At 45.4% G+C, this 22,080-nt stretch overlaps 1 protein-coding gene across 4 annotated transcripts in view; it reads right to left on the bottom strand.

Moving 5' to 3' along the window:
• Positions 1–5,078: 5,078 nt before the first annotated feature.
• LOC105036158 (uncharacterized) overlaps positions 5,079–22,080 on the bottom strand; it is a 39,720-nt gene continuing 22,718 nt past the window's right edge. Inside the window, exon 3 of one of the 4 annotated variants that reach the window (XM_073250007.1) lies at positions 5,079–7,133. The gene's annotated coding sequence lies outside the window, so the exon portion shown is untranslated. Of the gene's footprint in view, positions 7,134–7,179; positions 8,656–8,709; positions 9,413–22,080 lie in introns of those variants that run through there. The other 3 variants (XM_019847559.2, XM_073250008.1, XM_073250009.1) reach the window with 3 other exon arrangements.

Below are 22,080 nucleotides of genomic sequence, written 5' to 3'. Positions count from 1 at the left end.
ATAAAAAACTCGTCAGACCCTATCATTAGTCATATGCTAGATTAGCTTGACTCGAGTTCACTTGTGAATCCCGTGAAAATTTTTTTTCAATATTCACACTTACTTTGACCAAAGACTTTCTGAATCTAGTCTCGCAAATCGTATAGGACTTCTCCTTTTCTATCAAGATTGATAGATTTCTTCTAGGTGCATCCTACTCCTGACAGCAAACCTGAACCTACTGTAGCCAACATACACAGCAAGGACCTGAATGACTAGGGATCAAAAAAATGTGCAGTCAAATTCAGTAGCCTCACTGCGAATAGCCGATGACACCACAAGTCAAAGGACCACTCACACCACTACAACATCGAGACAACTACTGATGAGTGAGTAGACATCTAAGTGATCTCTCATGTTGGTCACACTCAGTACAAGTTGTCCTCAAACAACCACTTATACTCTCATCTCAGTGTCCCTATACTGCAGACCCGAGACTCATCTGCCCATAAGAGAGGTGAACAGTGCATCGATCTTAAATGGATTGATCACTGTCCTTTGTGATGATTCTTTGATCGAGAGCATTTAGAAACTAACCACTAATAATATATGTCTCAAATTCTCAACACCTTTGAGAATGTACAAAATTATCTTTGTTAATTTTTAGGACAAATCATAGACACATAAATATGATTGAAATAAAAAATATTTTATTAATATAAAAATATTATAAGTACAAAGGTAAGTTCTGGAAATACAAAATATGTTAGCCAACAATTGGCTTCTAGGGTACTCATCTAACAAATCGATATAACCAACTATAACTAAACTCGATCTTGAGCCCTTTTGACCTAATCCTAATTAACTATTGATTAGGTTCGATCAATTACTTAAATTGATAAGGACTTTAACCTGATCTAATCAAGATCCTAATTATAGTTCAATCACTAGACCTAATTATTCTACCCATACCCTCATGCTTAACTTAAAAATTAGACTCTAAAAATGATTTTTAGATCATATTTAAATATAAAAATTAATGGCTTATGATCTCTAAACAATTTCAGATCTAAATCTAATATCATATATCAAATATATGATTATTTTAGATCTAAAAATTAACTATCACATATCACATATATGAAAAATCAGATCTAAAACTAACTAAGCACATATCACATTCATACAAAACCAGATCTAAAAAGATGATTAAAACTATTGAAAAATATTTTTCAAAAACTGTTCAACATCTTAATTTCAGGTCTAATATTTTTGATTAACTTGTTTTGAAAATAGTTTCCAAAACCAATGAACTTTTTACGGTTCTTCATCTTGATTCATGCAAGCACCCCTTCCACTATAGTCCTCTATGGTAGGAAGGCTTTTACCATGGATCTCGAAGAGTACTAGGCTACTAGATCATTAATCTATACTAACATATCGTACATGCATGTAAAATGCAGATCTATCTATCATATACATAAAATCAAATTTTAAATCTGATTTAAATCATCAAATCAAAATAAATAATCTAAATCTGAAACTAACTTTTAGATCTAAAGAGAAATCAGATCTAAATCTATTTCATACATGTTAAAAAGTCATGACTTTGATACCACTGTTGGATTTTGCTGAATTTTCAGCATGCAGATTTTCATCTCATGAACATATGCAGCGAAAGAGTAAAATTAAAACTATTCTAATCCTAAACATATCTAGATCTAATCCTACAATCACCTAGAGATCTTTCTAAGCATGCTATGAAATAAATATTTTAGATATGAAATTAAATATAATAAAATAAAAGAAGAATCGATAATAAGATCACCTACCTGAAATGCTTTTCCTTCTTTTTGTCGGATCGGATCCGTCGGATGTCTCAAGTTTCTATCGTAACCGTGCAACCACCTAGCCTCTACTAGTATCCACATAGAGACGGCCTGATCGAAGCATCGAGGCCACTGGAGTACTGCATCTTGCAGATCTCGCTCCTTGGCTTGAATCTGGACTTCTCCTTCAAGATCTAAAAGGAGAAGAACCCTGTGCGAACTCTTTCGTGCTGAATCGAGGGAGATGGCTTCTAAGATGCCAAGAAGGGATGAGAACCTTTCTCTTCCTTTCTTCTCTCTCTCTCTAATCTCTTTATCTGATCAGATCTGAGGAAGACGTGGGGCGTGAAGAGGAAGAAGGGAGAACAGTGTGGAGATGAAGTCTTACAGCAAGGAATACCCAAAAATTTTTTACGCACGTCTTTTCCCACCCTTTTTATTTTTGTCGCACAAAACCACCCCAATGCCCCAACCTAATAAGGATAGGATCCTCTTCCTCATTTGAATCAAATTTAAACAAGTAGAGTCCAAAAAAGGCGAGAGAGACCTAGAGAGGAGGGGCGCCAACTATTGGCGCTCCTCTCCTTTCATGCACGCAAGACGCGGGCGCCCCTCTCCTTTCATGCACGCAAGATGCGTGCCCTCTCTCTTTCCATATGAAAGAAGAGAGAGAAGCCCAGTAAAAGGATATTTGGCTTCCTATTCTAATTGGATTTTAATTTTGGATTCAATTCGAATCTAATTTGAATCAAATTCAAAAAACTATCAAACCTAATCCCATTAGGCTTTGAATCCAAACCCTATTTGGATTATAAAATCCAATTAGCCTCAAATTAAGTTAAGTCCAATTAAATTAAATCTGATTTAAATTAATTAAGATTTGATCCATAATTTAATAAGCCCAATTGCATTGCGATAATTGTAATTAAGTCTCTTTGCTAACAATTAGCAATTACTAAATATGTAACCCTTCCATAATTAGAAGTTTCTTAATTCAAACCATCAATCCAATTGATAATTTGATTATAATCCAAGCTATTGATCAAATCAAGCTCCTTTTATGTGTCTCCTCAAGTTCTATTCTGTCTGATAGTGAGACATACTATGATCTCCATCATAATATCATCAAAACTCCTTCTGATGGACTGAAATAATTTCAACTCATCCCAACAAAAATCATTGATCCGAAAATAACTCTATTGAGTTTTCACAATCCACCAATGATGCCTAGCAGTATGTAGTGGCAATCCAGCAGAACAAAAAAATCTGAACCCCTAGGTGTAGTTACCATGTGATTGAGTTCTTCTATCGAAAGTCTCAACATGATGCAGATCATGAAAACTCATCAAATACTAAGCATCCGTCATATGCTAGATCTAATTAGCTTAAGTCCAATCGCGAATCCTATAGAAACTCCTTTCGATTATCACATTGCTGTAGCCACAGACTTAAAGACTCAAGTCTCTTAGGTCACATAGGACTACTCCTTATCTATCAAGACCAATAGATCTCCTATAAGTGCACACCTACTCCTATAGCGAACCTACTGCAGCTAACGAACACTGCAAGGCCCTAAATGGCTAAGGACCATGTTAATGTGTTATTAAACTACAACAATCCGATTGTGTGTAGCCGAGATACTGCAGGTTAAAGAACTACTCATATAACTACAGCATCAAAATAGTCACTGACGAGTGAGTAGACATCCAAGTGACTTCTCGTTCTTGGTCACGCTCAGTACCGTTGTTCTCTAATAACCACTTGCACTCTCACTCTAGTGTCCCTACACTGTAGACTCGAGATTCGTCTATTCGAAAGAGAAGCGATCCGTGCACCGATCTTAACAAATCAATCATCGTCCCCGTGATGATTCAACGATCGAGAACAATTCAGGAGTTAATCTATAATGACACGTGTCTCAAATTTTCAACTCTTGAGAATATATATCATTGTCCATTAACTTCTTGAACGATTGTAGGACACGTTACTCTAGAATGAAAATAATTACTCGTATTTTTAATATAAAATTATGATTAAATATAAGGACCATGTCCTAGATTAGTAAAATGTTCAGGAAGAATACCTGAACGGCACATTCTTCCTTATCATGTGTCGATGAAGCATGACACCACATCTTACCAACTTGATACCTAACCAACATTGGCCGCAATACCAGTACTGCTAATCTTGTGCAATGCTCTTACGTCATAGAGGGGTGGCCGAGACAGATAATTCCCCAGTAGACATACTCTTTGCTCCATTAAACTACTGGTTTTGAGCAAGCGTGATTTTGGGCCCTTCCGTAGGTTGATGCAACAAACATGAAGCTATTTCACTAAATTCTTTAGCCTAAAATGGCCATGAGCCAGGTTTTGCCCTGACCATCTTGTTTAAATAATCTGGCATGGACCTCCATGCCGTTCAACCCCCCAGTGGTTGCTACAAGTCCGACGACGAGCCGGCAAGGTCTCATTCAAACAACGATCTTGTTCAGCATGGTGAAGACGTCCCGATGTAACCAAAGCATACACGCACTACCAGTACCATATGGTTCAGGACTTCAGGTGGCGCCAGCATCACTGCCAAAATTGCATTGCTAGCCTAAAGCCAAAAGCATTCTATCATTATAACGATGGAAAAGACCAGAAGAAGTGCAAGTTCCATTTGAGAGATTGGTGCATCCGCTGCAAGACCAGTTAAACAAGTTTGCCCGATGGCCTACCTAACAGACGAGGACATCTTTCAGAAATAATATGATAGGTTTTTTTTCAAGAGCCTGAATTATATACCTCAAAAATTGAGATATCCATATTTTCACCTCAAGTTGGCCTTTTGACCAACGGAATTTCAAGTTCTATGGTTATGTCAAACATTTTCAGAATTGTGGCAGTTCAAAATCGTAAGTTCACATTTTTTCCGCATTGATTTTGGGTCTTGTATTCCCGCATAGATTTTTCTTTTTTTTTTTTTTTGGATGAAAGTGTTCGTGCATGGATTAATGAAAACAAAACACTATCTTTCCTCACCAAGACCATTAGAACTAAAGCTTTATTCCATTTAGCTAAGCTTTCTAGGCCCTTCGACCAGCTTTCTTGTGATGAAGATTAATCCCACGCAAATGCATACACGACAAAAAAAAAAAATTATAAGTTGTCAGATCACAAACAAGAAGAAAACATCTATTCAAACCTCTATAAATTGTTCCAACAAAATTTAGTTTCTCAGTTGTTCAACATTTCCCACCACCCCCCGCGCCCTCTCTCTCTCTCTCTCTCTCTCTCTCTCTCTCCATCAACCGCCACAAAAACCAAAAAAAGAACGCAACAACTTGGAATAAAGTCCATAATAAATTCCATGATGCTCAAATTTCATGCAAACAGACATCAGACAAAAATGTAGCAGCTCTATGTTCCCTATATATTGAAGCAAATAATTGCAACAATGTTTTTCAATATTCCACTTAATAAAATAAAGAGATGGAACATATTTGTGTTAGAGTAACAAATTTAAGTGGCAATTAGCTTGGTTAACACCAAGAGAAACAATGGACCTATAGAAACAGTTAGCAGCCTCTGCATCACTTAAAAAGGCACCATCTTTCTTGTCCTCCTGGTGAGCAGTACTCCAGATAGGCAACAATAGATTCTAACCGAGAATAAGGGATTCTTTATCATTTATGATTAATTTTAAAAAAAATTATCAAAATAATGCTGAGCTAAAACTATTTACAAAAATACTGCTCAGAAGGTAGCCCTTTCAAAGGACGACTTTCTTTGCCAACTCACCAACCTGACTGCCAGCTAGAGACTAGATAGACCAGAGAATAAGTCACCCTTTAATAGGATGGCTTTATATACTCCATAAGTCGCCCTACAAAAGGATGACTTTTTGCGATTTTTTTAAATTTTCTGTGGCTTTCTGTATCTTATTTATATTTTTTTTATTTTAAATTAATGTTCCCATTTATTTTACTCTCCATTAACTTTAAAACATAAATGTAAATAAGTAAAGATCTCCCTAGTTGGAATCAATACAAATATCAGAAAAATTAAAATCCTTAAGAATAAGAAATCAAAATTTGAATTTTAGTTTAAATTTTTTTCAAATCCGAAATTTTTAAAACTTTTTCTTCAGAACGAATAGGTTAAAAAGTCTCAAAATTCATTAAAAATTATTTTGTGACTCATTAACATTCAAAAATCAACTACCGTCAATTTTAGTTTCAAGAAAATATATATTTTATATAGCTCTCTATATATGTGCTAATTCAAAAGGTTGAATTATAAACTACTTTGAATTAAACTTACCTTGTCAAAATTTGTTGAAGCCAGTTGAGTATAATTTGTGACATCTGTCGTTACAGATCCTGACTTAAAAAATTTTCAGAATCCATAATGGCAGATAGTCACAAATTGTGCCCAACTAGCTTCAACAAATTTTGACAAGATAAGTTTAATTCAAAGTAGTTTATTATTCAAAAACCTTGCCAAAATTTGTTGAAGCCATTTGTGTCTTGAATTATAAACTACTTTGAATTAAACTTACCTTGTCAAAATTTGTTGAAACCAGTTGGATACAATTTGTGACTATCTGCCATTACGGATCCTAAAAATTTTCTAAGTCAGAAAATTAACACATATGAAGAGCTATATAAAATATGTATTTTTTTAAAATCAAAATTGATGGTAATTGATCCTTGGATATTAGTGAGTCACAAAATAATTTTTAATGAATTTTGAGACCCTTTAACTTTTTCATTCTGAACAAAAAAAATTTTAAAAATTTTAGATTTAAAAAAAATAAACTAAAATTTAAATTTTGACTTCTTATTCTTAAAAATTTTAATTTTTCTGATATTTTTATTGATTCCAAATAGGAAGGTATTTGCTTATTTACATTTATGTTTTAAAGCCAATGAAGATTAAAATAAATGGAGATATTAATTTAAAATAAAAAAATATAAATAAGATACAAAAAGATAAAAAATATAAATAAGACACAGAAAGTCACAGAAAATGTAAATAAGGCATAGAATAGAGCCACCCTATCAAAGGGCGACTCATTCTCTGTTCCACCTAATCCCTAGCTGGCAGTCAAATTGGTGAGTTGGCAAAACTCGACAAAAAAAGTCGTCCTTTGAAAGGACGACTTTCTTCTGAGCAGTATTTTCGTAAATAGTTTCAGATCGACATTATTTTGATATTTTTTTTAAAATTAACCATAAATAAGTAAAAAATCCGAGAATAAGCTATCACCTGTCAATTTGTAACATCACTCAATAAACTACTCATGGTCAAGCAGCCTGTCCAGGTTAACATCATATTCCTGAAAGAAGAAAGACAAAAACAAGAATCTATTACAAGATGGTCTCATGTGAGAATGGTAGTGTTGAAGCTGCTGATTTCTAGCTCAAATTTGAAACTTCCCACTCTCTAATGATGGGTAATAATAGCAAAGACTTAGCTGGTCACATCTCAATGAAAATCTAGTAGTATGAATTTTCCTTTTAGGTAACAAGTTCCTACTGGCTTCTTGAGGCTAATTTCCAATAGAGCTATGCATGAAGAGTTCTTATGCATAAATTTTCTATAGCTTTTTTGTATTTATTTCTTAACACCTGGGGCATTAAATGCAGGTTTGTATGCTCTCTTTGGAGTCTTTCTATCCCTCTTAAAATTCAATGTTTTCTTTTGATTGTGTTGGAGGAAAAAAAATAAATACTAGAGAGATGATTAAAATGAAACTAGGCAAGATTATATTGTGCAACCAGACTTCAGAGACAATGGACCATCTTTTTTTCTTGCTGCCACTTCCCATTTATTTAGAAGGCAGTGTGCTTAGCTCTTAAGGTGCTACATCCTCAAACCTGTTTTAGTTACATTTGTCTTGATTATATTCAAAGAAACTTTCAGAAAAAGGTTCAGCCAATTATTCTCATGCTTCTTGTGGCTATTGCATGGGTGTACCGGAAAGAATGGAATTCCAGAATTTTTCTGAACAAACATTCATCTGTAGCAGCTGTAGCATCAGGACTTCACATTTTCAATGACTAGTCTACATTATGTGACCAAGATCTTCTTTCAAATTTCGAAAGAATTTGGGTGAAGGTTAAAAATGGATCTATAGATCTTTATGATGGCTAATATTTTTTTCTTTACTTTTTGTTTGATGTTGTTCTATATACCAACCGTATTACAATTTTTATTAAATCTTCTCTCCTCTCTCTTGTATTTTTTTTTCTAATCTTCAGTGAAGGCCAGGTGGCTATTTCTTCCTCCCTTTCATTCAAAAAAAGAAGAGTTCTTATGCATGACTAATATGAATGATTTATGCTTTATGGTTTCCAACGTGATAAGCTTACAAACAACTAGGTCTAAATGACTTGCAAGTTCTCGTTCCTACTGGGCATATAGAAATGGGGGATGACGGACCAGTCATCAAGAAAACTAAACATTCCAATAGCCCATTTTAGTTGGTTTGACAAGTCTCATCTGCACACGATGATTAGATTCTACAGCCTAAGAACAAAGGGAATGGAAAATAAATTCAGATGCTAGATAATAACCAGAAACTGTTCCACAGAAACAAGTGAACAAGAATCATGCACTTTATAGAAATATTTTGGGACAAAAGAAAACACTAATAAATGGTTCTGCAAACGACCTGCAGCACTTTTTTCTACACAAATAAGCTCAATGACAGGAAGGAGATAATGTAATTGAATGCCAATCACCAATCAATCATCAATGCCATCAAATCTCCATATAAGCAGTTGACAATTACATAAATCAATCCAATCTGAAAGCAAAATAACTGAAGGCATTTTCCACTGTACAACTAGAAAAGTCTGTCAAGAAAGAACACAGTCACTTTTATTTTTTTCTTAATTTCATCTTCTATTCTGAATTTAATTAACTTGAACATAATTGTCATACTTCATCTTTTCACCCATGTCAGAAAACTACAATCAGATTAAATGTTTCATGGGCTGAGTATATGTGATTTAACTACACACGTATAGCATTATTTTCTTCAAAATTACATTCTGTTCTTAATATTATTTCTCATAGTGAAGCAACAAGTCAGTTGGTAGTTGATCACTTGATAAGAAAAACTGAAATATGAAATAGTCCCTTTTCATTATTGAACATAATGGTAAGCTTTCGAATTTTTGACATAAGGATCCTCTGGTGATTGCTTCAGTGGGCTGGAAACTTTTGAGGATCCTTCCCACTCGGAAAGCTTTTTAGGATGTCCATTCATCTCAAAAAGCTCATCACATGCACATGAATAAATCAACTTTGCACCAGTATACAATCATGGCAATTCTATTTGGAATCTTCTTTATCAAGCAAAGAATCCAATACTTGCCCTAGATCTACAGAAGCAACCTTGCATGAAAGGCACAGAAAATTGAAGGCAAATTCAAACTGCCAAAATGATGGCTCCTTGAACAAATGGGACACTGATTGGAGACTTGCTGAAGATTGGTGATGATGCATTCATTGATAGATATAAACTCATCAAGATTATTTCTACATCTTCCATACTTTGCCAGTTATTTTATAAATTTTTTGTCTCATAGGTGTTATATCTACAGTTAGCTGCATAGAACACAGTTTACACCAAAATGACAGCACATCAGTTGAACTTGCTTGTTTAAAGAACAAACATTTATAATCAAACTTGCATAATTACCAGATAGATGCAAATCCATGAGTAGTGAATGTAATGCGTCATATCAAATAAGTGGATATAATCAAAGTGCTGGTGTTTTTCACTATTGTTTCTCATCCATACTACTACAATTATTGTTTATCTTTTTTAAAAAAAATTTATGATATCCTGACACTTTTCCTGATCATCTCTAGCAAAATCATTCTTGAAAGCCAAAAACAGCATCCCCGAGTGAGAGAGAGAAGGCAGGCCCCTCGGAAGTTCCTAGAAGAGATTTATTGGCTTTAGAGTCAGACTAAGACATTAGTTAACTGACTAAGCTTATTCTAATATATCTATGCACTTTGACAGCCAGGTTGCCAGGTTATAATTTAAAATGTCATAAACAAGAAGGTTAATGCTAATGTTGGAGCACGATCCCGGCTCCTCCCACGGACCTTGGGTGCAGCGGAACCAGCAACGAACAAATCTGGAGACTTCTGCACTCGATCGAAGGCCCTTGACGAAATCAGCCTAGTTGCTGTCTTCTTCGTCAGCCTTTCGTTCCAGATGAAGAACGCCTCTAAGATCACCTCTAAAAAATTCAAGATCTGGTACCCAACCAGATCAGGCCTGGACCGAGATCTTCCAATTCGTAGATCTCGAATCGGGGCGTTCTAGATAGGGAAGAAGGTAGATAGAACCAGACCTTGCAGATCTGTCCTGCCGCAGCCTTTCCTGTAGATCTGTTGATGGAGATCTCACCCGCGCCTCAAACGACCTCAGATCAACTTCAGATCTGAGAGGAACTTGTACCAACCTCGTAGTAAAAGATTTCAAGTCCTGGACCTGATATTTGGGCGGCTGTAAGAGAGGGAGAGGCAATATGGTCGGCGGCACAAAGGGGGAGGGGCTCAAAACTCTAGTGCCTCCCCTGCTTTTCCTGCCTTCTATGGACTTGGCGGCAAGAAACCCTAGGGTTTCTTGCTCCTGGGGTGTGGAGAATAGCTGAAGAGAGAGGGAGAAGAGAGAGAGAGACTTGGAATCTCTTGCTACGAGGTTGGTACAAGTTCCTCTCAGATCTGAAGTTGATCTGAGGTCGTTTGAAGCGCGGGTGAGATCTCCATCAACAGATCTACAGGAAAGGCTGCAGCAGGACAGATCTGCAAGGTCTGGTTCTATCTACCTTCTTCCCTATCTAGAACGCCCCAATTCAAGATCTACGAATTGAAAGACCTCGGTCCAGGCCTGATCTGGTTGGGTACCAGATCTTGAATTTTTTAGAGGTGATCTTAGAGGCGTCCTTCGTCTGGAACGAAAGGCTGACGAAGAAGACAGCAACCAGGCTGATTTCGTCAAGAGCCTTCGATCGAGTCCAGAAGTCTCCAGATTTGTTCGTTGCTGGTTCCGCTGCACCCAAGATCCGTGAGAGGAGCCAGGATCGTGCTCCAACAGTTGGTATCAGAGCCACGGTGGTGAGGAAGCGGTTCCAAACACGAGAAGTTAAAGATCCCAAGTGCTGAAAATTTTCAGCAAGGTACCATCAAGGTATATTCTACACTTCTTGATTTTATATTGCTTGTTTGGCTTGGATCCAGTCATGGGCAGCAATATGAAGGTCGATTTCGAGAAGTTTGATGGCAAGAAAAATTTTTCCATGTGAAAAATCCGGGTGGAGGATCTTCTGGTGCAAGTAGATCTGGATCAGGCTTTGGATGAGAAGCCTGAGGGAATGACAGATAGACAGTGGGCATCGTTGGAGAAGAAAGCATGCTCAGTGATCAGAGGATGTTTGGCGGATGCGGCGTTGTATTCAGTGCTGGAAGAAAAGACCCCGAAGGGCCTTTGGTCGAAGTTGCACACCATGTATATGGGGAAGAATATGTGCAACAAGCTAATGCTGAAGAAGAAGTTGTACAGTCTTCGGATACAGGAAGGATCTGATGTGATTGGCCACATTCAGAGGTTCGACCAGTTGTGCACCGAGTTGATGAATATCGAGGTGAAGCTGGACGAGGAGGACAAGTCCCTGTTGCTTTTGTGTTCGCTGCCAGGATCATATGACTCTTTGGTGACTGCACTGCTCTACGACAAGGAGACTTTGGAATATAAGGACATGGTCTCGATGCTGAGGTCTAATGAGCAAAGGAAAAAGTTGACCAGAGATCGAGCTCCCCAGGAGGGTTTGGCGGTAGGGGAGAGGACAGGTAGAGGCAGAGGCAGAAGCAAGTCCAGGGGACGGTCCAAATTCAGGAAGGAAAAGAAAGAGATGAAATGCTTCAAGTGCAACGAGTTCGGACACTTCAAGCAAGAATGTCCACTATAGAAGAGCAAGAAGGGAGAAAGAAGTGGCTCAGAATCAGTGAGTGCAGTTGCTGGGCAGTAAGTGGAGGATGATCTACTTGTGGTATCAGATGGTCACAGACATTACACAGAGGAGTGGACACTAGACTCTGCGTGTTCACATCACTACACACCACACAGGTCTTGGTTTGCGACATACACCAAGACAGATGAGGGATCAGTGACTCTAGACGACAATCATCCTTGCAAGGTGGCTGGGATAGAGACAGTCAGGATGAGGATGTTTGATGGGATTGTGAGGACATTGACAAATGTAAAGCACGTCCCGGAGCTGGAAAAGAATCTGGTGTCACTAGGCTACTTGGAGCGCAGTGGATACAGCTTCAGCAATAGGGCTAGAAGCGGAGTATTAAACATCTCCAATGGAGCTATGGTGGTGATGAGAGGCAGGAGGTTGGACAATCTCTATCGCATGGAGGGATCTGTGGTGACCGGAGAGTCTGATGCAGCAATTGCAGCACAGGACCAGCAGGGGGCTTACAGGATATGGCACTACCGCCTAGGCCACATGGGTGACAAGAGACTGAGGGAGTTGAGCAGGAGAGGACTCATCTCTGATCTAGAGGATGGTGCTACAGGGGAGATCTGTGAGCCTTGCCAGATGAGAAAGTAGAGGAGAGTTCAGTTCAACATCAGTACAACCCATAGTGCAGCCCCTCTGGAGTTAGTACACACGGATGTGTGGGGACCAGCCCCAATTTTAGTTAGGAATGGGGCCAGATACTTCATGACCCTGATTGATGATTTCTCAAGAAAACTCTTGATTTACTTCATGAGAAAGAAGTCTGAGGTCTTCACCAAGTTCAAAATCTGGAGAGCTGAGGTGGAGGAGTAGGGAAGGAGCGTGAAGTGTCTGAGGTCAAACAATGGCGGGGAGTACACCAGCAGAGAGTTCCAGGACTACTGTGAGTGTGGGATCAGGAGACACTTCTCAGTTAAGGAGACTCCACAGCAGAATGGGGTGGCCGAGAGGATGAACAGAACACTTCTGAAAAAGGCACGATGCATGAGGCTGCAGGCAGGGCTTCCAAAGGCGTTCTGGGTTGACACAGTAGGTGTAGTGGGATACTCTGACATGTCCAGGGAGGCTCAGGGGCTGATTGGCGGTTATGTAGATGCAGACTTCGATGGAGATGTGGATACCCGAAGGTCTATGACAGACTTCATCTTTAGCCTGTATGGAGGTCCTATTTCTTGAAGATCGAGTCTGCAGCCTATCACGGCCCTATCCACTACAGAGGTGGAATACATCGGGCTGACAGAAGCAGCTAAGGAGGCAATTTGGCTGAAGGGTTTGTTGACGGAGATGGGCCTTACTCAGGAGGCCATTAAAGTGCACTGTGACAGTCAGAGTGTACTTCTACTAGCACAGAACTCAGTCTATCATGCAAAGACAAAGCACATCGACATTCAGTATCATCGGATCAGGGAGCTTGTGGAGGATGGCGAGGTGGAGCTGGTAAAGGTACACACCAAGGAGAACCCAACTGATGCACTTACGAAGGTACTTCCACGGGATAGCTTTCAGAGATGTGTTGAGCTGATTCGGCTGATAGACAGAATGAAGCTGGTTGAGGCCTTGGGACACCAAGGTGGAGATTGTTGTGATCCAGGTGGTGTGCCCAAGGCCCAGGGGACCAAGGCTAAGGCCAAGGTCCATCATTAATGAGGGCTTCATGGAGGCTCTAGGGCTAGTTGGGCCCTAGGTTGAAAGGCTGTGGGCCTTTCGGGTTCTTGAGGTCTAGGTTATGTGGGCCTCAAGGGACCAACTCTTTATGGGCCAGGTCTGGACCCAGGATAGGTGAGATTAGATCGAGTCATGGGTGTACATGGACTTGGGTTAACCTAATCTCCCATAGAGTTGGTCAAGGGAGTTTTGGGTTTGGGTCACTTGACCCTGTGTTTATATATACATGCACTGTATAGGTTTGATTAAGCCAAGGAATACGAAAATCTTTTCTCCCAAGTCTCTCTCTCTTCTCCCTCTCTTCAGCTATTCTCCACGCCCCAGGAGCAAGAAACCCTAGGGTTTCTTGCCGCCAGGTCCATAGAAGGCAGGAAAAGTAGGAGAGGCGCTAGAGTTTTGAGCCCCTCCCCCTTTGTGCCGCCAACCATATTGTCTCTCCCTCTCTTGCAGCCATCCAAACATCAGGTCCAGGATTTGGAATCTCTTGCTACGAGGTTGGTACAAGTTCCTCTCAAATCTGGAGTTGATCTGAGATCGTTTGAGGTGCTGATGAGATCTCCATCAACAGATCTACAGGAAAGGCTGCAGCAGGATAGATCTGCAAGGTCTGATTCTATCTACCTTCTTCCCTATCTAGAACGCCCCGATTCGAGATCTACGAATTGGAAGACCTCGGTCCAGGCCTGATCTGGTTAGGTACCAGATCTTGGATTTTTTAGAGGTGATCTTAGAGGCGTTCTTCATCTGGAACGAAAGGCTGACGAAGAAGACAGCAACCAAGCTGATTTCGTCAAGGGCCTTCGATCGAGTCCAGAAGTCTCCAGATTTGTTCGTTGCTGGTTCCGCTGCACCCAAGATCCGTGGGAGGAGCCGGGATCGTGCTCCAACAGCTAAAGCCTTAAGATAGAAGGCTGAAATTTTCAAAATAAAGACACACTGCTATTACTTAGTGTTGGTGCAAAAATCTGCTTGCGCCGGAGAAGCTGGAGTCGGGGAAGCCGCGGTCGCCGCCGGGACCTGCAAAGGAAGTCTAAACCGGAGGTGGGGTTGCTCCGACAAGATCCTCCGACGCTCAAGTCAGTTCTCTGCCTCAACAAGAATGGAGTGCTCGAACGGAGAATTTAGCAGAGTTTTGAGATAAGAAATGAGCTTATAGAATAACGTATCTGGGTCCCCCTTTTATAGGCGGGGGAGGTAACGGATTGATGGCGACGTTTGTAACCGCCAGGTAGTGGGCCGCCCTTAGTCAGGAGGAATCTACTGTGAAGAGTAGTGGAGCGGAGCCGTGGCCATCACTGGGGCGTGCCACGTGTAATCTGCCGTGGGAAGTGGGATGCAGATGCTGCGGCGTCTTGCCAGCGGATGGGAGAATCGTGCGATATCTGCTGCAGGAGGTGGAGCAGGATCGCGGCCGTTTATCGTGGCCTGTCAGGCAGTAATGGAGCCGCGTGGGCGCGAGATCCGCCGCAGAGAGTGGAACAGTGTTGCGACCGTTACTGCGGCCTGTCAGGGAGTGATGGAGCTGCGCGGAGTCCGCCGCAGGAAGTGGAGCAGGATCGTGGCCGTGATTGTGGCCTGGGAGTGCAGATCTGCTGGCTGAAGCTCGGCAGCGATTGGAGTTCGGCCCTCGTATGGATCCGGGCGGAGTCCTCCTTGCGATCGGGGTCGTGGGTGGAGCCCGACTCCCGTGGGGGTCCGGACGGAGTCCGGACATAGTCTGTTTGCAGTTGACGTTGTTGGCAGAGTCCGGCTCCTGTAGGAGTCCGGACGGAGGCTACTGGCAGCTGTTGGAGCTGAGGACGAAGCTCGACTCCCATAGGAGTCCGGGCGGAGTCTTCCTGCAATTAAAGTCAAAGGCGAAGTCCGGCTCCCGTAGGAGTCCGGACGAGACTTACCAGCGGTCGATGCTGAGAACGGAGCCCGGCTCCCGTAGGAGTCCGGGCGGAGCTGTCCTGCAGTCGATGTCGGCGGCGGAGCCCGGCTCCCGTAGGAGTCCGGGCGGAGCTGTCCCGCAGTCGATGTCGGCGGCAGAGCCCGGCTCCCGTAGGAGTCCGGGCGGAGCTGTCCTGTTCGTAGTCGATTCCGCTGAGGATTTCGGCTGTGGGTATTTTATACCCAACACCAGTCCCCCTACTTCCGAGTTTGACTTTCAAACGAAGGAAGTACAGAGAGATGGGCACAGCCGAAACCGTCCCTTCGAATCCTGCGCACTGCCGCCTCCGGATATTTTGGCATTAAATGTGCGCGTGCCGGAGTCTTTTCGAATTGGAGCGGTACGAGGGGACGCTTCGAAAATCCCGCAGGTACTCTGGTCTAAGTACGGCGCAATTATGATCCTGCCAACCGTCAGCCGCTTTTAGCCGTCTGCCAGGGGGAGTGGGACACGTGTCGGATGCAGACTGGCCTGGGGGATTCGCGATCATTATGGCGCCGGATCCCAGGGTCTATTTAAATCCGTCCTCCCTCCTTTAGGCGTCCTACTCCATTCCTGAGTTTTCGCTGGTGTCTGTCTTCTCTTCGAGAGCCCTGCTTTAGTGATCGTCTTCTCGAGCCATAGGCGCCTCCCGTTTCTCATCCCCCAGGTCCCTCAGAGTAATATAGGTTAGTGCCAACCTTCCTCTCACCGCCTAGGGGCTTCTCCTCTCATCATTACTTTTGTGCGTCCCTCCGAGTTAGCCTTCGGCCTCTCGTTCCCCTTTTGGTCCGTCTTTTTAGGGTCCTTTAGATCCTCCCTTCGAAACTACTCAAAATGTCCTCTGGCTCTTCTGCTCCCGACAGTTCCGAGAGTTCTTCTGCTTCAAACCCCCAGGTCCCTGTCTCTGTGGACGAACCCGCGTCCGGGGCTGGGCCTCGCCCGATTTTCGCACCGGGCATTATTCCATGTTCGTCGACTTCGGAGGAACTCCTTCTGATAAGGGTTCAGTATGGGGTTCCTCCGGAGTACGACCTGGAGCTACCTGGCCCCTCTGACCGGGCCAGCACTCCTCCTGGTCGCTTCTGTTTGTATCAGGAAGCGTTCCGTGCCGGACTCCGGCTTCCGCTTCCTGCCTTTGTCGCTGCCTTCTTCCGCTTCTTGGACATTTCTCTCGCTTCCGTGGCCCCGAATTCCTTTAGGTTTTTGATAGGGTTTCTCTCCCTCTGCCATATAGTCGAGGTTCAGCCGTCCCTCTCCTTGTTTAGGCATTTTTATACCTTCAAATGCCATCCTTCGGCGAAGGACTGGTGGTACTTCTCCCCCCAGTTTGGTAAGAAGGGGTTGCTGAAGGGCGCCCCTTCTTCGATTCACAATTGGAAGGAGAAATACCTCTTCGTCCACTGCCCGACCCTGGAACTGGGCCTGCCCCCTTGGGGTTCTCTGAGGGATTCCGTCCGCCGGGCTCCCAGCCTGGGGGAGGACGACCTCCAGGCCGCCCAGAAGCTTCTAACTTATCCCGCTCCTTCCCTTCCTAATCTTCTGAGGGAGCAGCTTCTTTTCAACATCGGTCTGAGCCCTCAGGATCCAGCGAGTATTCATCTTATCTTTTCTTTTCTTGCCTTCCTCTTCTTCTTCTCTTTACCTCTTTTTCCTTCCCACTCTCTTCTCTTTTTTTTTTTTTTTTTTTTGACTCTTGATTGATCGATGTTGCTTCTTTTTCCCTTTTTTCTCCTTCCTTCTCTTTTTTTCTTTTCTCATCATTTTTTTTTTTAGCAATGGACGCCGAAGCAGCGCGGATGCTCGCCAGGGGCATGAGAGCTCAGAAGAGAAAGGGCGCGGCGGCCTCCGGATCGGCGAAGAGGGCCAAGGCGGAGGAGACGAGCTTGGCTGCGTCCGTCCAGGCGGCCCCGGCCATCGACATTCCTTCAGATGCCGAGCCAGTGGCTCCCTGAGCCTCCTCGAGGAGCCCGCCGACTGGGGCCCCCGCTCCGGGGGTTCGCCCCACGGAGGCGCCCGCCGCGGGGAGGAGGAAATCGGTGGCTCGCAGGGCGAGTAGCCACCGAGCTGCTGTAGACGAGTCCGTCTGCTCCGAGGAGGGATCGGAGAATCCCTTCAACGATAGGGACTTGATCAAGCGGCTGCTCGATGGCTGCATCCTGTCCGACGTCGTGGAGAGGATCGACCGCGCCGATCCTGAGCAGCGGGCTTGGGACTCTTTGGGGTCCTTCCTCGAGGTAAGCGGATATTTATTTACACGGTCACTCGGCCTTTGTCGTAATTCTCTATCCGTCCTTGCAGATTGGGCACCTGCTCTTCGCCTATGTCGAGGCGACGAGCCGCATGAGGAGGGACCTCCTTCAGGCGGAGGAACGCTGCCAAGCCGAGGTTGCTCGCCTCCAAGCGAAGACGGCCGAAGTGGTCGCCCTCCAGGAGGGCCTGGAAAGAGAGAGGCAAGCCCGGGAAGAGAGACGGATCTTGGAGGAGTCGGCGAGGAAGGCGGAGGCCGAGGTCGCCCACTTGGTCGAGCAAACTCCGGTTCTGATCTCGGAGGCCAGGGCCCTTGCGGTGGAGGAATTCAAGGCCTCCGCGGAGATGAGGGACCTGAATGTCCAATTCGGCCAGGAGGCGTTCACCAAGGGGTTCGAGCTCTGCCAAGAGAAGGTGGCCAGCAAATTCCCCGAGCTCGACCTCGGCTTCCTCGAGGAGTCTGAAGACGAGGCCGGCCCCTCGTCCGCCGCCACCGCGGTCGCAGCCCCCGCACCGAGTTCTCCACCTCCCGCCCCTGAGGTCTGAGACCTCAGATCTTGTGCCCTTATTCCGTTGCAATATTTTCTTTCTGTTTGTCTTCAAAATTATTCAATTAATAAAGTCGAATTTCTTGTTGTGGATGGCTTCTCCTGCCCTTTCCTTCTTTCTGCCTTTCTCTTTGCAATGAGTCGTTCTTTAACGCTTCTACCTTCCGATGGCAGTGTCCTGCAGAAGCACTCCCCTTGCCCCTGGGGGTCCCGCTGAAATCGACGATCCAGCGGTTAAAAAAGGAGGTCCTTCACCTGACGAAGAAGTTGAAGAAGTCAGAAGGCGAGCTCCGCAAATCGAGAGAAGGCCATTCTGAAGCCGCCGCTGAGGCCGCCCACTTTCGGAGTCTCCATGTGAAGGCAATTATGGATTACAGCCGGAGGAAAGCGAACTTCACAAAGGAGCTCGAGGAATGCAAGAAGAGCACCAGCGACCGAATTTGGGCTCAAGAAGCCAGGATCAGCGCTCTTAAGGTGGAACTGTCAGCTGCGAAGAGGAAGATCGGCCAGCTGGAAGGAAACTCATCCCGGCTCTTTGCCCAAGTTGATGATGGACAGAAGTGGTCGCAGGTCTCCGACCTTCAGAAGCAGCTTCAAGACGCCGAGATGAGCCACGACGTGCAGCGGGCCAGCTGGCGCCGGCAAGTGGAAGAGTATAAAGGGAGATTCCGGACGGCGGCTGACGAAGTCGTTCGTCTCCAGAGGCAGCTGGCTAATAGGGCACAGCTTACTTCCGCCCAAGATTCCGAAGAGCTCCAAGCCCTGAGAGGCACTGTTGAAGGGATTTCTGTCTCCCTCGGGGAGAAGACAGCCGAGCTGCAACAAGTGAAGATCCAACTGGCACTTGAGCGGCAGGCCGTCGCGGACGCGGAGGCGGAGTCCGAAGTTTTGCGGAAGAGGCGTCGAGAAACGAAGGCTGAGAGCCAGCAACTTCGTCGGGCTCTCCAGGACGCGCTGCGGAAGAGGGAAGAACTAGAAGAAGCAATAAAGAACCTGAGGCAATCCTGGTTAAGGGACGGAACAGATAACTCTAGGCCGGAGGGAGCAGGGCTTCCTTAGAGTTCTTTTGTCTTTCTGTCTTATCATATAGTTATTTCCTTTTTATCGTTTTGCCCTTCTTTCCTTGGCCGTCCTGGCCTTGTAGTGTGCATATCGGAAATGAAATGAAAAGAGCATTTTGCGTTACCTCGTCCGCGCGCTGCACTAATATTTTTGTCTGCTGGACCTTTCTTGTCGTTTGACTTGTTTGATGTAGACGTTGTCGGGGGGTGGGGGCTTTTTCCCTTCATCCGATCTTGTTAGGCGGCCGGGTTTCGCCACCATTAACCCCCGCTGCAGAAGTCGTGGCTGGAGCCCGGCTCCCGTAGGAGTCCGGACGAAGTCTTCCTTGTAGGCGCAACCCGGCTCCCGTAGGAGTCCGGGTGGAGTCTTCCTTGTAGGCGGAACCCGGCTCCCGTAGGAGTCCAGGTGAAATCTTCCTTGTAGGCGGAACCCGGCTCCCGTAGGAGTCCGGGTGAAGTCTTCCTTGTAGGCGGAACCCGGCTCCCGTAGGAGTCCGGATGAAGTCTTCCTTGTAGGCGGAACCCGGCTCCCGTAGGAGTCCGGGTGAAGTCTTCCTTGGCGTTGGAACCCGGCTCCCGTAGGAGTCCGGGTGAAGTCTTCCTCGGCGTTGTGGACGGAACCCGGCTCCCGTAAGAGCCCGGGCCTTCCATTTTGCTCGAGCCGGCGTGAGGTTCTCCTCTCGTTACCAGTCTGGCTTGTGGGGGGCGCGTTAGGGCGCTGTAAGGCCTCTCCCCCATCCGGTCTAAAAGAACCGGGCCTCCGACTTTGTCCATGTCAGGACGAGGTTCTCCTCCTGTTCCTGACATGGCTGTGGGGGCACATTAGGGCGTTGTAAGGCCTCTCCCCCCAAACGGTTTAAAAGAACCGGGCCTTTGACTTTGCTCAAGTTAGGGCGAGGTTTTCCTCCTGTCCCTAACAGGACTGTGGGGGCACATTAGGGCGTTGTAAGGCCTCTCCCCCCATCCGGTCTAAAAGAACCGGGCCTCCGACTTTGCCCATGTCAGGACGAGGTTCTCCTCCTGTTCCTGACATGGCTGTGGGGGCACATTAGGACGTTGTAAGGCCTCTCCCCCCATCCGGTCTAAAAGAACCGGGCCTTTGACTTTGCTCAAGTTAGGGTGAGGTTTTCCTCCTGTCCCTAACAGGGCTGTGGGGGCACATTAGGACGTTGTAAGGCCTCTCCCCCCATCCGGTCTAAAAGAACCGGGCCTTTGACTTTGCTCAAGTTAGGGCGAGGTTTTCCTCCTGTCCCCAACAGGGCTGTGGGGGCACATTAGGACGTTGTAAGGCCTCTCCCCCCATCCGGTCTAAAAGAACCGGGCCTTTGACTTTGCTCAAGTTAGGGCGAGGTTCTCCTCCTGTCCCTAACAGGGCTGTGGGGGCACATTGGGACGTTGTAAGGCCTTTCCCCCATCCGGTCTAAAAGAACCGGGCCTTTGACTTTGCTCAAGTTAGGGCGAGGTTCTCCTCCTGTCCCTAACAGGGCTGTGGGGGCACATTGGGGCGTTGTAAGGCCTCTCCCCCCATCCGGTCTAAAAGAACCGGGCCTTTGACTTTGCTCAAGTTAGGGCGAGGTTCTCCTCCTGTCCCTAACAGGGCTGTGGGGGCACATTGGGGCGTTGTAAGGCCTCTCCCCCCATCCGGTCTAAAAGAACCGGGCCTTTGACTTTGCTCATGTCAGGACGAGGTTCTCCTCCTGTTCCTGACATGGCTGTGGTTTTTGGAGGGGTCGTATCCAGTCGTAATAAATCCATGCCAGGTGGGAAGAGCACGTTAGGTAGAAAGAAAATTAGATTCAAGGCGAAATCGTAAGTGATACATTTACAGTTTTTCCGCTCCTCCTTGAGGCCCTCCGGTGATGGAGTCGATAGTCCCGATGGGAGGCCGGTCCCCGGATTGCTCCTTCCTTTTCTGCGGTTCAGGCTGTGGGAGGGCTCTTGGCCGGTCTCCTCTACCCTCAGGCCTGCGGCGGATGAATCTGTCGAGTCGACCTCGCCGAATGAGCTCCTCGATCTCGTTCTGGAGCTGGATGCATTCTTCGGTGTCGTGGCCGTGGTAGAGGCAGAACTTGTTGGGGTTGCGCTTCCCGGGATGTGTGTGCATCCTCTCCGGCCTAGGGAGCTGCTCCCTGACCTCCATTAATACCTGGGCCTTCGAGGCGTTGAGGGGGGCGTAGTTGCGAAATCTCCCTGGTGGGGAGCCCCGCCGAACCCCGCGGTCCGGGCTTCTCTGCCTGCGTGCCCGGGGTGGAGTATGGGCGCGCTTATGTCCAGGAGGGGATCGGGAACGCGGCCGGGCTTCCTTTGGCCTTTTCTCAACTGCGGGCTTACTCGAATCTCCCGCTTGATGCTCCCTTGCTGTCTCTTCGTCCTTCATTTTGAAGGCTTCTTCCGCTCGGGCGTATCCTTCAGCCCGAGCCAGTAAATCGGCAAAATCCCTGGGGTACTTCTTCTCCAGGGAGTACAAAAGATCATTCTTCTGAAGGCCACCTTTCAGGACGGCCATGGCAACTGACTGGTCCAAGTTCCGGACCTCCAACACCGCGATGTTAAAGCGGTTGACGTAGGCCCGTATGGACTCCCCTTCCCTCTGCTTAATGTTGATGAGGGACTCCGAACCCTTCCGGGGACGCCGGCTGCTGACAAAATGGGCCACAAATTGGTGGCTCATTTGATCGAAGGAAAAGATGGTACCCGACTTCAAAGCCGAGTACCAGTTCCTCGCTGCTCCCTTCAAAGTAGACGGGAAAACCCGGCATAAGATGGCGTCAGGAGCGCCGTGAAGCAGCATCAT

Source organism: Elaeis guineensis, chromosome 16 (assembly GCF_000442705.2).
Source record: "Elaeis guineensis isolate ETL-2024a chromosome 16, EG11, whole genome shotgun sequence".
NCBI classification, from domain to species: Eukaryota; Viridiplantae; Streptophyta; class Magnoliopsida; order Arecales; family Arecaceae; genus Elaeis; species Elaeis guineensis.
The sequence above is the reverse complement of the archived record's forward strand: the minus strand, read 5'-3'. Positions and strand labels throughout refer to the sequence as shown.